This window comes from Ctenopharyngodon idella, chromosome 12 (genome assembly GCF_019924925.1).
Source record: "Ctenopharyngodon idella isolate HZGC_01 chromosome 12, HZGC01, whole genome shotgun sequence".
NCBI classification, from domain to species: Eukaryota; Metazoa; Chordata; class Actinopteri; order Cypriniformes; family Xenocyprididae; genus Ctenopharyngodon; species Ctenopharyngodon idella.
The window spans coordinates 31,228,639-31,243,700 of record NC_067231.1 but is presented as its reverse complement, the minus strand read 5'-3'; the positions used below and the strand labels follow the sequence as shown (position 1 = coordinate 31,243,700).

Genomic DNA, 15,062 nt, shown 5'->3' with positions numbered 1-15,062 from the left:
CACTGCAGTACATTTATTCAGTTAGCAGACGCTTTTATCCAAAGTGAGTTACGAGTGAGTAACATCACGAGCAGTTTGTCACAATATTCAATGGCAAGATTCAAGCATAAACTAGATTAATGTTGAAAAGAAAGAATGTAATGTATATAAATAGGAGTTCTAGTAACAGTCTTTAAGTTTATGTAGGCCTAAACAGAAACAGAAGCTCAACCGAACCTGCTTGATGCGTGAGAATAAACCTCTTCCAGAAACTTGAACATGCTGCGTTTGGAACGACATGAGTAATTAATGACAGAATTTTCATTTTTGGGTGAACTAACCCTTCAAGTGCTCATGTCTTCAGCTGCTTCTTGATAGTTGTGATGGTCTCATCAGTTCTTAGAGAGTAGAAGCTCAATCCACCACAGAGGAGCAGAGAGAGCGAAGGGTCTGGAAATGACTTTATGACTGGTTGTGCATGAAAAACTGACCAGAATCTGCTCATTCAGTCACTGTAAATGGCAAGAGGGAATATACACTTTATATATAACATGCTCTACAGAGCATGTGAACACTTCTAGCTCATGCTCGATTTCAAGTGTTTGTGTTTCAAAATGTCTCGGAATGCATTTTATGATGTAATTACGTGTTGCTTTCTCACCGTCGCTGAACTCTTGCAGGCATTAGCTAGACATTCAGTTTCCTACACTGCAAAAAAATGATTCTTGTCTGGTTTTCCAGTACAAATATCTAAACATTTTTAAATCAAGATGCATTTAATAAATAATATCATAATAAAGTAAGCCCATATAGTTTACTTCAATGCTGTGAAAATGAATATTTATATAATTAATTATAATATAATATTACAATTTTTCATGTTTTAATGTGATTAATTGTGATTAATTACAAAAATGTGATTGATTACAGCAGTTAATTTTTTTAATCGATTGACAGCACTAAATATAATACAATATAATACAATATAATATAATATAATATAATATAATATAATGCAGTCTGATTAAACCCAAAACAACCTTGACTATCTTTTACAAGTGTTTTTTTATGTTCTAGGGCAAAATGTGATTGAAATTCAAATTGCACAATTATTTTGATTAGATTGAATAACAACGATCAGATGATTAATCAATAATCGCAACAGGCCTGTGGTTGAGGGTTAGTTAAAGGGTTAGTTCACCCAAAAATGAAAATTCTGTCATTAATTACTCACCCTCATGTCGTTCCAAACCTGTAAGATTTTATTCATCTTCAGAACACAAATGAAGATCTTTTTATATTAAGTCTGAGAGGTTTTTGTCCCTCCATAGCCAGCCTACGCAATTGCAACTTTGATGTTTCAAAAAGTTCATAAAGAGATCATAAAACGAATCCATATGAATTTTCTGAAGAGACTTGAACATTTTTTATGATGAACAGCTTTAATTTAGGCTTTTACTCACATATAAACATTGACCAGCTTACATAAACAGAAGCTCAACCGAACGTGCTTGACGCGTGAGAATAAACCTCTTCCAGAAACTTGAACATGCTGCGTTTGGAACGACATGAAGATGAGTAATTAAAGACAGGATTTTCATTTTTGGGTGAACTAACCCTTTGTGCTCATGTCTTCAGCTGCTTCTTGATAGTTGTGATGGTCTCATCAGTTCTTAGAGATTAGCAGCTCAATCCACCACAGAGGAGCAGAGAGAGCGAAGGGTCTGGAAATGACTTTATGACTGGTTGTGCATGAAAAACTGACCAGAATCTGCTCATTCAGTCACTGTAAATGGCAAAAGGGAATATACATTTTACATATAACATACAAAACATAGTCTACAGCAAAGCTGCTCCTGGGGACACACATTTAAAATGTCTCAGAATGCATTTTATGATGTAATTACGTGTTGCATTCTCACCGTTGCTGAAAGGCGAACTGTTGCAGGCATTAGCTAGACATTTCCTGCAAAAAATTTTTTTTTCCTCAATATTTTGTCTGGTTTTCCAGTACAAATATCTAAACATTCTTAAATCAAGATGCATTTACTGGTTAAAGCAAAATTGACTTAGGAATAAAGTCTTGTTTTCTGAAAAATGTATCAAAATTATGCAAACTTTTGCTTAAAACGAAAAAGTGTCTGCGGTCAAAAAATAATGTTGTTTTCCCTGTGAATTAAATGTATTTTTCTGACCCCATTGGCAGATTATTTATTTTTTTTGTGCTTGTTTTAAGCAAAAACTCACATAATTTTACACAAGATTTAATATTTTCTATCATTTTGCTTCTCCAGTAAATGTATCTTGATTTAAGAATGTTTAGGTATTTGTACAGACAAAAATATGCATGTAAGAAAATAATTTTTGCAGTGTACTTCTGTCGTGACAAAGCAACAGAGAAAATCTTTCTGAGAAATAACAGCAAGTAATGCATTAGTAGGTTTCTGACCTAAATGTGTAAGTATACGAACAGCTAATGACTACAAAAGTGAATTTATATACCAAGACCGTTCACTCATATTGCTATGAATTAGAGAAACTGCAATGCACAATATGACGGAATAAATCCCCTCTTCCCAATTGCTAATTGGTCATCTTGTCACTATAAAAAAAGCTGTTTTTGAGATTTCAGTATTTCCCCATTCAAGTAGATGTTGGTCTTGCATGAGTGAAATATGGCCATCAAGTGAGCTGAGTTTTCTTGGAAGGTACTTTGCTTTTGTTGCATTCAGAAGACACATTTTGGAATGCAATAATGCATGAAATTGAGTTTATGTACAAATTTTTGTGTTCACATACTTGAGGACAGTGCGTTTTGAGCTTTAAGGCATAGTCCGCACAAAAATGAAAATTCTTGAAATATCATTCCGGTTCCTATTAACTGTCTTTACAATACTAGTCAAATAGTATTTGATTACCAACATTTTTCAGAATATCTTCTTTTGTGTTCCACAGAAGAAAGAAATGCAAACAGCAAAGACATTAGGGTGAGTAAATGATGACAGAATTTTCATTTTGGGATGGACTGTTCCTTCAAGTATAAATCTTATGAAGTGTGTGTGTGTTTGGATTCCTCCATCTGAATGTTTCTCGGTTTTGATCTTCCTGTAAAAACTCGCAGAACAGCTGAAGTCGGAGGCCTGAAGGATTTGTGTCCGGACACTGAATGTGTGATGATCCTCTCGGGGAATTATCAGGTGTTTACGAGCTCCGTCTCACATATTCTCTCCAGCTTTATAAGCTCTTAATGATAGTTTGTTTGTCGATTCCAGGAGATCTGATTGGCTCTGATCTCAGCTGAGAGTCACACACACACACACACACACACACACGGAGGCCGGACAGATGGCGACCCTTCGCTCCCTGTGCGGGAACATAAGAGCGCCTCGCTGCGACAACGAGGACGTGGCCGCTGAACCGTATCTGTTGAAACGCCTCCGTTAACTCCGGCATATAGTCAGATCAAACCGCAAATAACATCCCGGCTGACAGATGAAGTGATTGTTGAGGAGTAGATGAGTGTATGATGAGTGTTGTGATTAAACGCTGCTCCAGGTGAGAATGAACGAATGGGACCTGAGAGAGAACAGCTCCACCTGATTCTGCTGTGCTGTAAACGAGCCCTGTTATTAAATGTGATTTACTCGAGAGGAGAGGAGAGGTGTGCTGGGGCTTTACTTTTTTAGCCATCAAATGCACCTGGAACTGGAACAGAAAACATGCTTCTTGAAGAATTTAGGAGTCAAAATGGCATAATCTGGCATCGTAACCAACAAAAATATTGTGTAGTCTGAACCTGAAGTTAAAGGATTAGTTCACTTCTGAATTAAAATCTCCTGATAATTTACTCTCCTCCATGTCATCCAAGATGTTCTTATCTTTCTTTCTTCAGTGGAAAAGAAATGAAGGTTTTTGAGGAAAACATTCCAGGATTTTTCTCCATATAGTGGACTTCACTGGGGTTCAACGGGTTGAAGGTCCAAATGTCAGTTTCAGTGCAGCTTCAAAGAGCTCTACACGATCCCAGACGAGGAATAAGAGTCTTATCTAGAGAAACCATCGGCCATTTTCTAAAAAAAATAAAAATTATATACTTTTTAAACACAAATGCTCGTCTTGCACTGCTCTGTGATGCTCCACACATTACGTAATCATGTTGGAAAGATCACGCGTGACGTAGGCGGAAGTACCGATCCAGTGTTTACGAAGCGAACGTTCAAAGACTAAGTCAAACGCCCTTTACAAAAAAAGGTAAAACAACGATGTTGGACGATTTTGAAGTTGGAGGAGAAAATGAGATGGAGTTTTTCGCCCTACTGCGGTACTTCCACCTACGTCACGCATGACCTTTCCAACATGATTACGTAATGCGTGGAGCATCACAGAGCAGTGCAAGACGAGCATTTGTGGTTAAAAAGTATATAATGTTTATTTTTTTTAGAAAATGTCCGATGGTTTCTCTAGATAAGACTCTTATTCCTCGTCTGGGATCATGTAGAGCTCTTTGAAGCTGCACTGAAACTGACATTTGGACCTTCAACCCGTTGAACCCCAGTGAAGTCCACTATATGGAGAAAAATCCTGGAATGCTTTCCTCATTTCTGAAGAAAATAAACGACTGAAGAAAGAAAGACAAGAACATTTTGGATGTCATGGGGGTGAGTAAATTATCAAGACATTTTAATTTTGAAGTGAACTAATCCTTCATTAAAACCTGCCATGCGTCCAAATACGAATACTTCCATACTATACAGTAGGCGAAGAGCGGTATGTGAGTTAAGTAGTTTGATTTCAATCACATACTTTTTTAATATCAATAAAGTACGTTTCAAACCAAATGTAGCACCTACTATACAGTATGTGATTTTGGACGTAGCGATTCTCTAAATATCAGACGCTTAGCAGCTAAGAGAAGAGCGAGTCATGTGAGAGGACGGCAGGGCAGCTGGACTTTGTGTCCTGTTGGATCGGGAATGTTTTTGGAAACTGAAGACAATGAACCATCTGCACACGGCAGGGAAGCAAAGAGAGACGGAGCGTTACTGCTGAGAGTCAGTCCGCCATTGTTATTAAACGCCCGTTAGATGCAGAGAGAGTGGAGGGGTGGACACACACACACACACACACACACACACACACACACACACACACACACACACACACACACACACTGAGAGGATCTGCAGCTGTGATGGGACGGCCAATGGATGTCCAATTTTTTGACTTGTACTATGATAATACCATTGTTTTTTGTGTGAATGTACTGTAGTAATACTATCTGTTGAATGTGGTATGATGGTAATATCTTGTTTTTTTTGGATGGTAATGTAATTTTTTTATGTAGCAATATAATTAGAGTTGTGCACTTCAGGATTTTGAAATGTCACCTATTTGTACTTTATATTTATCATTTATTCATTAGATACACTATGGTTCAAAGGTTTTGGTTGATAATAATCATAAATGTTTCTTGAGCAGCAAATCATCATATCAGAATGATTTCTGAAGGATCATGTGACACTGAAGACTGGAGTAATGATGCTGAAAATTCAGCTTTGATCACAGGAATAAATTACACTTTACTATATATTCACATAGAAAACAGCTGATTTACATTTAGAATAATATATCACTATTTTTGATTAAATAAATGCAGCTTTTGTGAGCAGAAGAGACTCTTTCAAAAACATTACTGACCCTAAACTTTTGAATGGTGGTGTTTCATTATATTTAATACTGTAAATGGGTCATAATGGAGATATAATTATTATTATTTTACAAGATGGACAAAATTTGTCACCAAAAAAGTCATTCGGTTTAACCAAAATTTCGGTTTTACCGAATGACACTTTTGGTTATACCGAATTAACAGGCTGACAATCAATCAAACATTTTATATTTAGTACAAGTTTTTAAAATATTACAACATTTTCCATGTTTTATAGCGGTTGTACCGAATGACCTGATGTTTCGGGACATGCGTATGATCAAGTGAAAACATGAATTTTTCAAATAGTTAAAAGAGAGTTAGTTACTTTGCTTCACGATCATGTAGTCCTTTGCAGGTGTCTGAATGATGTCACATCCTGTCACATGATATTGACCGCATGACTTCAATGAAATTCATTTTTCCGGACATTCTTTCTCATAACAAAGCAACGACTTCTACACGTAATTTTAACACCATTTTGCACTACATTGATATATGATGTTATAAAATCATGCAAGAATAAAAAATATAAACATTTATTACATTTAAGATATTTTAATCACAAATGAAATGGCTGTATTGGCCTTTGGACGGTTAAACCGAATGACATTTTGACACTTCAAAATCTTTAAAATACCTTTATATGTAGAAAAATATAATTAAAACCTTTTGGATTCAATAAAAGAGATCTAGTTGCACTACCTTACATACTTTAGATGTCATATCTTTATTATTATTAAGGCCTTTGGACAAAAAATTGACCCGTCACGCATTGACCCAAATACACTTTTGTGTCCCAGGCTGGATGATTACTTCATTTCCCAGAAGTGATTTCTTTTGTGTTGAATTTCTTTGCATTGGATCACAACTTCCCGTGGCAAATTCAGTTCAAATTCACACGCATTAATTGAAATGGAGCCAATTCTTAATTTCTGAATTTTGCACAACCCTGTTTTTTTAAAGTAGGATTGACATGCGATCATGATCTTTTCGAGAGGTTTTGAAGGGAATGACGTGTAAATCCGGCGTTCAGGGAAAAGATGCAGCGCCGCTCATGAATATGCAAAACCAAAGACTCCTTCATTTTGCTTGGCAAAGTTTTCAGGGAAGCATCATCCATCCGGCATGATGGCACCTGACATTTGCAAAGGTCTGCAGGAAGATGTGTTTGTGACGGCTTTAAATTACAGTCTGGCAAATGACTCCTGACTGTTTAAATGTCACTTTGCCTGTGCGAATGCGTCTCCTGTCGTATAAAAGCGCCTCATTCTCTTCCTCTTCCGGAGCCTCGTCGTCTTTGGGCCGAAAGTCTGAAGATGTCTGAATGCACAAACGCTGCTTTTGTTGCTTTTGTTAAGTGTGTGACGATCCGAGCAGCTCCCCGATTCATCCAGAATTTATGACCGTTCCTGATAATGCAGATTATTCCAGAAACTCCCATGAATGCTGTATTTATTATACAGCAGTGCCAGATACACACACACACACACACACACACACACACTTACAAAGCCTTAAAATAGCACTGACCGCTGTATATTTATGTGCGTGGGGAAAGAGCTGTGATTGTAGTCTTGAGTGAATTTTTTATGTAACAATTTTCCATAAAGCCTGTGATTTCTCTAAGAACTGAGCTGAGCTTCACGCTGACCTCTGTGAAATGATGTCGGCCTAAATTGCACATTATTTTTGCGTGTCTCTCTGGAGGAAGTGCTTTAACTATCCGAACGCTGAAGGAATAAAGATGCTCATGAATAATGAATCGTTGGCAGAGTTTGTCCTGCAGTGGTTTGGATTGAATCTTTATGCTGTAATAGTGTCAGACGTGTGCTGGATAATGATTTATAGTCACTCTGGGTAAATATTAACTGGTTGGGCTCCATGTTTGGTTGTCACTAATACAGTAATCGTTTGATTCACCGTGTTTACTCAGGGTCAGGTCTTTGTTCAGGTTTAGTCTCAGTGATAGTTAATCTGTAACTTTAATGTGTAACTATAACTTTACTCTAGTCATCAGGAACATTCACATCAACATGAGCCTTTTTACTTTCTCATTTTGCTTTAATGATTCATGACTGTGCATGTTATTCAAACACAAATGTTTGTCTTCATTTAAAATGTTTCATCAAACATCTGAAACGACTTTTCACCATCCTACACTCTAAAAACGCTGGGATAAAAACAACCCAAGTTGGGTTGAAAATGGACAAACCCAGCAATTGGGTTGTTTTAACCCAGCAGTTGGGTTGTTTTGACCCAGCGGTTGGCTTGTTTTAACCCAGCGGATGGGTTGTTTTAGCCCAGTGGTTGGGTTGTTTTGACCCAGCTTTTGGGGTTGATTTAGCCCAACGGTTGGGTTGTTTTGACTCAGCAGTTGGGTTAAATGTTTGCCCAACCTGCTGGGTAGTTTTATTTAAGTCAACTATTGTTTAAAAATTACTGTAATGTTGCTTAAAATGAACCCAAAATATGTTGGAAATTAACATTTAATAATATGTTTAATAAATGAACATTTATTTATAAGTTTATATAAATTGCTTATTAATAAATGTTCACCTTTTGATTATTATTGTTGCCTCTAGTAATTATGTGTCTGATTTTTAATTCCCAACCTATTTTTGGTTCATTTTAAGCCAGACATGCAGTCATTTTTAAACAATAGTTGAGTTAAATAAAACTACCCAGCAGGTTGGGCAAATCCCGTGCACTGCAAAACAGTGTTTTTGTCTCATTTTCCAGTTCAAATATGTAAACATTCTTAAATCAAGACACATTTGTTAGAGATGCAAAATTACAGAAGATAAAAAGTCTTGTTTTCTGGGAAATTGTTCAAAATGGGGTGAGTTTGTGCTAAAAACAAGAACAAATCTGCCATTGGAGTCAAATTTTTTTTAATTTTTTTTTTTATCAGTTTCTCAGAAAACAAGACTTTTTATGCATCTCCAGTAAATGTGTCTTGATTTAAGAATATTTAGATCCAGTATTTGTACTGAAACGCTGAGGAAAAACATTGTGCAGTTTTATGTTCCTGTATGTTGACTCACGAGAGACATTTTGTAAATATCACAGCGCTCAAAACTCTCCGTGTCTGTTTCTGTGCAGTGCAGGACCTTCTGTGATTGTAGTTTGTGTCAGACATGTGTAATGGGATATTAAATTACCCAGCGTCCTCCTCTCCACCTGGACCCAGGCCATCTGTTCCTGTGTTCTTCTGATGCATCAGGTGATGAATGTACAAGTAAACGCTCCGCCTTCATCATCACGTCTGCTCCGCTTATAGTGCACAAAACCCTGAGCCTGTTTTTCTAGCGCTTTGATTAGTTTCAGGATGATTTTTGGATGCGTTTGTTCCTCAGACTGTGATTGTGTTGTCAAGAGGACGTGTTGAAGATGCTCGGGGCGGCTGAGAGCTTTACTTGTTTATTCTCATGCAGATCAGAACAAATTGCAGTTCATTGAGGGAAAGAAATGACAAGCTGCTTTGGTAAAAATAACCTCAAAAACAATCATACAGGTTTAGACCCTGAAGTAGAATTGTGCTATTAATCGAAATCGTCATATAGCTCAGTGCAGTTATCAAATGGCAAAGGCTCTGATTTATTAAATAAATATTTGGGTGTGAGCAAAAACACGCCGTTTTTGTGTGTGTCCTTTAAATGCAAATGAGCTGCTGCTCCCCACCCCCTTTCCAGAAGAGGGCGGAGCTTTAACAGCTCGAGCTTCGGTCGCTCAACAACAACAAAGCTGGAGTATCTCACGCAGCCAAAATGATGATTGTCATTAACGGGATAAATTTATGTAGTTGCTGTGGAGTTGATTCAACTCATCCACTAGCATGTGCCGTCATGTTAATCTTTTGTGTTGAATTGACCCTCGTTTGTGAAGCAGTCCGGCGTAAAATGACGGCATGACAACAACACTCTACTACAACAACTCTTCCTCTTCTCTAAAGCAGCCCAACATGGCCCCGCCCCCTTTGTTGTGTGTTCTCAGGGGCGGGGTTTATGTAAATTTTAGGGTTTGTGATGTCACTAACCCAGGAAGAAGCTCGTTGTAGTCCCTACCAGCCGTTTTTTGTACTTTTTTGTAAAAGAAAATATCTCCCTTTGCATTGAACTTTGAGCGTCGTAACTTTGCAGATGTTGTTTATGATCAAACAGCAACATTACACACTAACTAAAGTTAAAAGAGTCAAATCATAATCAACCACCCTTTTAAGGCCTCCTTGCTGTTTTCCGCCAAAATAAAAGCTCAATGGTTTAAGGTTTTAAACTGAAGGAAATGAGTTGTAAAGTTTTTAACCATTTTATTGTGATATTGTACTATAGAATTTATTTTATTTAATATTTTTTAGTAATAATAATAATAACACTATAATAATTATTATTTTATATTCATATTAATATATATCCTCCCAAAAAAATGAGCACAGATGAACAAGCACAGCAAACCAGGAGCTTTGATTTTTTTTTTTTTTTTTTTTTTTTTTTTTTTTTTTGCATTTTAAATCACTTTTTTTTTTTTCGAAGAAGAAAATTTGCAATTATATATTTTTTTGAAAACCTGTATTTTCCAGAGCTCAGGTTCTGCAGTATTCCGTGATTATTCCAAGAATCTGAGGAGCAGATGGAAAATATTCGAATGGAACCGTATAGGAAAACACCAAAGATCTGGCTGCGTTATCAGAGGACTGTTTCTCATTTCAGAAACTATGAGTGAAGATGGAAAAACTCTGAGTCTGAGAGTTTGTGTGAAGAGAGAGTTAGTGATGGATCAGAGCCTGTATGTCTCTATGTGAGATCGCAGCAGAAAGTGTGGCGTTGCTGCTTGATTTAATGAAGTAGTGTGACACAAATGTGCCGGTTAAAGTCTCTCCTGCCTCCTTACATGTTTTTGATGAACATCATCTCCTGTTGTTCAACACAACTTGGTGTTTTGTTATCTGCTGGTGTTACTGGTCTACTCACTACTGATGGTCTACTACATTTGCTTAAATGTGCATTATAATAATATTTACATAATATTTACTAAAATAACTAGAAATAATTTAAAAATGAATACATTTGAAAATATAATTAGAACATGATGATTTATACCTTAGATATAGCCTAGTGATATCAAAATAAAAGTCCCACTTCCAACATTTTTCGGCCAAACAGAAAAACTTTTTGAATGATGCGGATATTTAAACAAATGCCAATCTAGGTGATATATATCAGTTGACCACTAGTATGCAGTATGTGTGTTTATCAGAGCGACTGCATGGAATCATTCAGTCTGGTTTATTGGGAAAATCTCTGGGTTTCCTCCAGGTCTCTCCCGACAGATCTCATTAAATGAGCGTGTAAAAGTTTACCGGTCTCTTTACGAGCCGCCGTGTGCAAACTGAGCGCTGTCGATCCTCTCTTGTCCCCTTGCTGGCCTTCATCGGGACTTCCATTGAGTTCCAGATTTCAGGATCTTAAGACACCGAGCAGAATTCAGAAAACTACCGGCCAGTTTGAGAAAAGAAGAGGTTGTTTGAATCGATGAGGTTTGTGTTGCTGATGTTTACGGGTGAAAGTCCACGGGTTGTGTTTCTGGAGCGTCAGGTGTCTCGTTTCTTTGATCAGATGTCTCATCTGAACCTCGCTGCCTGTATTTTGTTCTCCACAACCTCTGTTCAACCCCAGAGACTGGCAGAAACTGCCGCTCGGCCACAAAGACGCCCTGTGTGTGTCTGACCTGCACGATTACAGCCGTCTGTCCTTCCCACAACACTGAATGCATGTGTCCACTGGTGCTCAAGAAGCCCAAAACACCATCAATGCAATATAAAGTTTGGGGTGTGTGTGTTTTTATTTTCTTATTTTTCAGGGGTTCAATCGCATTGTGCTGAAACTCTATTGTAATTTTTCAAAGATCATCATTCTCCTCTAAAAGTGATCAGACCAAACCGTAAGTCACAGACATTTGAAACTTTGAGGGCTGGTAGTACACACACCGTCTACAACGTCACCAAGGCTCGCCCTGATCAGCCTGACGGGGGCGCTACAGCGGTCAAAAGTACGAAATCGCTCATAACTCCTAAACCTTTAGGCGTCTTATATCGTTGGATTTTTTTGAAAAACATACTTTTGCAAACTAGTCCTAGGATTTTGACCCGATCGGAACCAAACCAGTGCAGCAAGATTCTCTAGAATCTGATTTTCAATAGTTATCAAAAAAAAGTTGAAATTTCGATTCACGGTCTCTAAGTGCTGCCAAAACGTTCAAAGTGAGCGGAGCCACTTTTACTAAAATGGCTTTAACTCGTGAACAGAATGAGATATTTTCACCAAATTTGGTACACCTGTGTAAGAGCTCATTCTGTGGTCATGTGAATAAGGACGCGGTGACTGGCCACTTGGTGGTGCTATAACAGGGAAAAAAACATGAAAATGGCTAATAACTACTTCACTGTTAGTCCGATTGACTTGAAAATTAGCATGCAGTGTCTTTGTCCAATGTGCCATGATTGTCTATGAGGACATTGATGTATCTCAAACAACATGTCCGCCATCCGCCAATGAATTTTGAGCAGCTATCAGACAAGTTTAACAGTGGCCGATCCGAATGAAACTCGCTGGACCTGTTTGACTCATGGTCCTAGAGGCCTGTGGGAAATTCGAAAGAAATCGGCCACCGGGGGGCGCCTTCGCATTTTTCACGTGCATAAAGGGTAATATATTGTGCGGTTTTTCGCTCACCCCCACAACATTCGTACCACATGGTAGAACTCCTCATTCTGAGCAACTTTGGAGATTATTTCAAAAACTAACTAGTCCTAGGTTTTTGGGTCAACCTCGATAACTGTTAAAAAGCTTTAAAAACCATATATTTCCTATGTTAAATTGCCTGTATTGGCTGTAAATGGTCTTTTAGATCTATGATCGAAGTCTTCAGTGTCACGTGATCCTTCAGAAATCATTCTAATATGCTGATTTGCTGCTCAAGAAACACTTCTGATTATTATCAATGTTGAAAACAGTTGTGGAAACTGATTCTTTGATGAATAGAAAGTTCAAAAGAACAGCATTTATTTAAAATATATGATATAAATCGGTCTATCACGACTTGATCATTTGCATGTTTATGGTTTGTAAAATATGCATGTTGTAATGTCTCCATTGGAGATATACTGCATTCTGATGTTTTTCAGTGATAAATCTCAGATGCCACTAGTTGCATGCGACAGATCAGTCAATCAGGTGTCAGATGTTGTGTGTAGAGTGGCTGTGATTGGAGGGTTCTGCCCGTCACCATAAACAGACGCACTCAGAGCTTCTTCACAGTTAATTGTGGTCTGCCGAAGCGCATCCCGTGCGCTGATATTGTCTTTGCTCTGTAATCTACTGCCGGGAAATTGATTTGTTTGTTGCACGCTGAAGTCGGCTCATGAAAAATGGATAAATGTCAGCCTCCTGTAACCATAAAGACAAATAAATGAGCGTCTGGAGACATCTGTGGCGCGTCTGTCAGAGCGAATGAAGTGTCCTCGCACAAACAGCCACGTCTGGAAATGTTGTTTCTGTCCTCGTGTGCAGTAATTGCGAGCGCAGTCTCTTTCCCTGCTCTGCGTATCAGCTTGGCCGTCTGTCAGTGTAGCTTTCTGTAATTAACCTGCTCTGACCCGATCAAGAGTCTCATTAACCTGCGCTGACGAACCCACAGAACCAACTCGCTCAGATGAAGGACGACTTCATGATGTGTTGTCGTTCTCTCCTGTGAAGCTGACAGGGTTTGTCCATCCGTCATGTGTCAGTTTATTTGAAAACTCAAACAGGAAGTGCCTCATATTGACTGTGACTTCCTGTGAGGTAGATGGTAGGGCACTATAAATCTGTTTGATTTTTTGCCAAATTCGATTTTTTTTCCTCTTTTAATTCTGTTTTAATGGTTATATTACATTTTGATCATCAAAAATCATGTCTAATTAATTAAAATGATGAAATTATTTAACAACAATGTATTAAAAGTTTAACAAAAATTATTTTTAATAATATTTTTAATAATAATACAAATAAATATTATTAATTTTTATTCTTTATTTTAATAAATTATTTTAATAAATAATATTTTATTTTTATCCTTTGTTTTTATTTTTAATTCTTTGTTTTATCCTTTCAGAAATTCTGTGTTATCAGTTATAATTTTTCTGGACTTAGGATTTAATAAAAAAAAATTGGCAAAGTTTTTCTGCACAAGTTTTACTGTTAAAATTAAAACATGGAAGAAATATTGTAATATTCATATATATATATATATATATATAATGCATTATAAAAGTATTTTTAATGCATTAATTATACACCTTATAATGCATCGTATGATCTCATGAATAATTTTAATTACAGTTATCATACATTATAATATTTATCATACCTTTAGAAGGTTTAATGCATTAATGTAATCAGATGTAACAAGGAATCTGCAAATATTATAATCCATTAATCTTTAGTTACAATTATTTATGAAAAGATATAAAGCATTATAATGTACATTATGAGTACTTTATATAATGAATTGTAAGTGTTACCAATAAAGTTTTAATAATTTTATGATAATTCTTATTACTTTGAGGAATACATTGAAAACTGTACAATAGTAATATAATTCTGTCACAATTTCTTCAAGTTAAACTGAACTTTTATTTTGGCGGGTTGTAGTGAAGACCTTTGAGGTTCTTTTTCTATTAAATGAAACGGTGAATGCTTTTTTATTTTCGGATGAATTATTCCTTTAAGATGAAGTACAGTCAATCAGATGACATCACATCCTCTCTGCTGATGTCAGTACAGTAAGAGTCTTTTATTGGCTGTCGCTCCGTTGACCCGCTGAACCGCTCGAGGGATTGAAATATTCAATGCATCATTTGTCATTGCTTTATAAGTGTAAGACGCTTCCACATCTTCCCTTTACACGCCACTTGAACATTTGAATGATTTCAGGTCATCTTGACGTTGTTCATCTCTCGTGGTTCGGTCAGCTGAGAGGGTTTATGAGCGCGAGACTCCCGAGTGTGTGATTGAGCGTCGGTTCACAGAGAGACTCGCACACATCAGCTCTGAGTGACTCACTGACAGGACGTCCGTCATGATCGTGGTGTTATTTTGATCACTGGAGTTGCAGGAGTATTTCACAGTGACTGATGTGGGCGTTTTTCTGCTGATTGAATTTCTAATTGAAATACAAACAGCTGCTCAGTTCTTATGAGCTTTGAATATCGTTTATTATACAGCATCTCCTATTCAGATCATCTGATCATATCAATAACAAATGTGACTTCTACTGTTAATCATGAAAAAAAATCATGGGAAAACCAGTTTAAAAAAAGAAATATAGATAAATAAAA

The 15,062-nt window shown here is 37.0% G+C and overlaps 1 protein-coding gene across 4 annotated transcripts in view; it reads left to right on the top strand.

Moving 5' to 3' along the window:
- Window positions 1-15,062, top strand: part of ctbp2l (C-terminal binding protein 2, like) — a 41,587-nt gene that overhangs the window by 1,911 nt on the left and 24,614 nt on the right. The window contains exons 2-3 of one of the 4 annotated variants that reach the window (XM_051915138.1): window positions 2,935-2,966; window positions 3,101-3,176. The exons of 2 other annotated variants lie outside the window; for them this stretch is intronic. The gene's annotated coding sequence lies outside the window, so the exon portion shown is untranslated. The remainder of the gene's footprint in view (window positions 1-2,934; window positions 2,967-3,100; window positions 3,177-15,062) is intronic. One more of the 4 variants, XM_051915139.1, reaches the window with a different exon arrangement.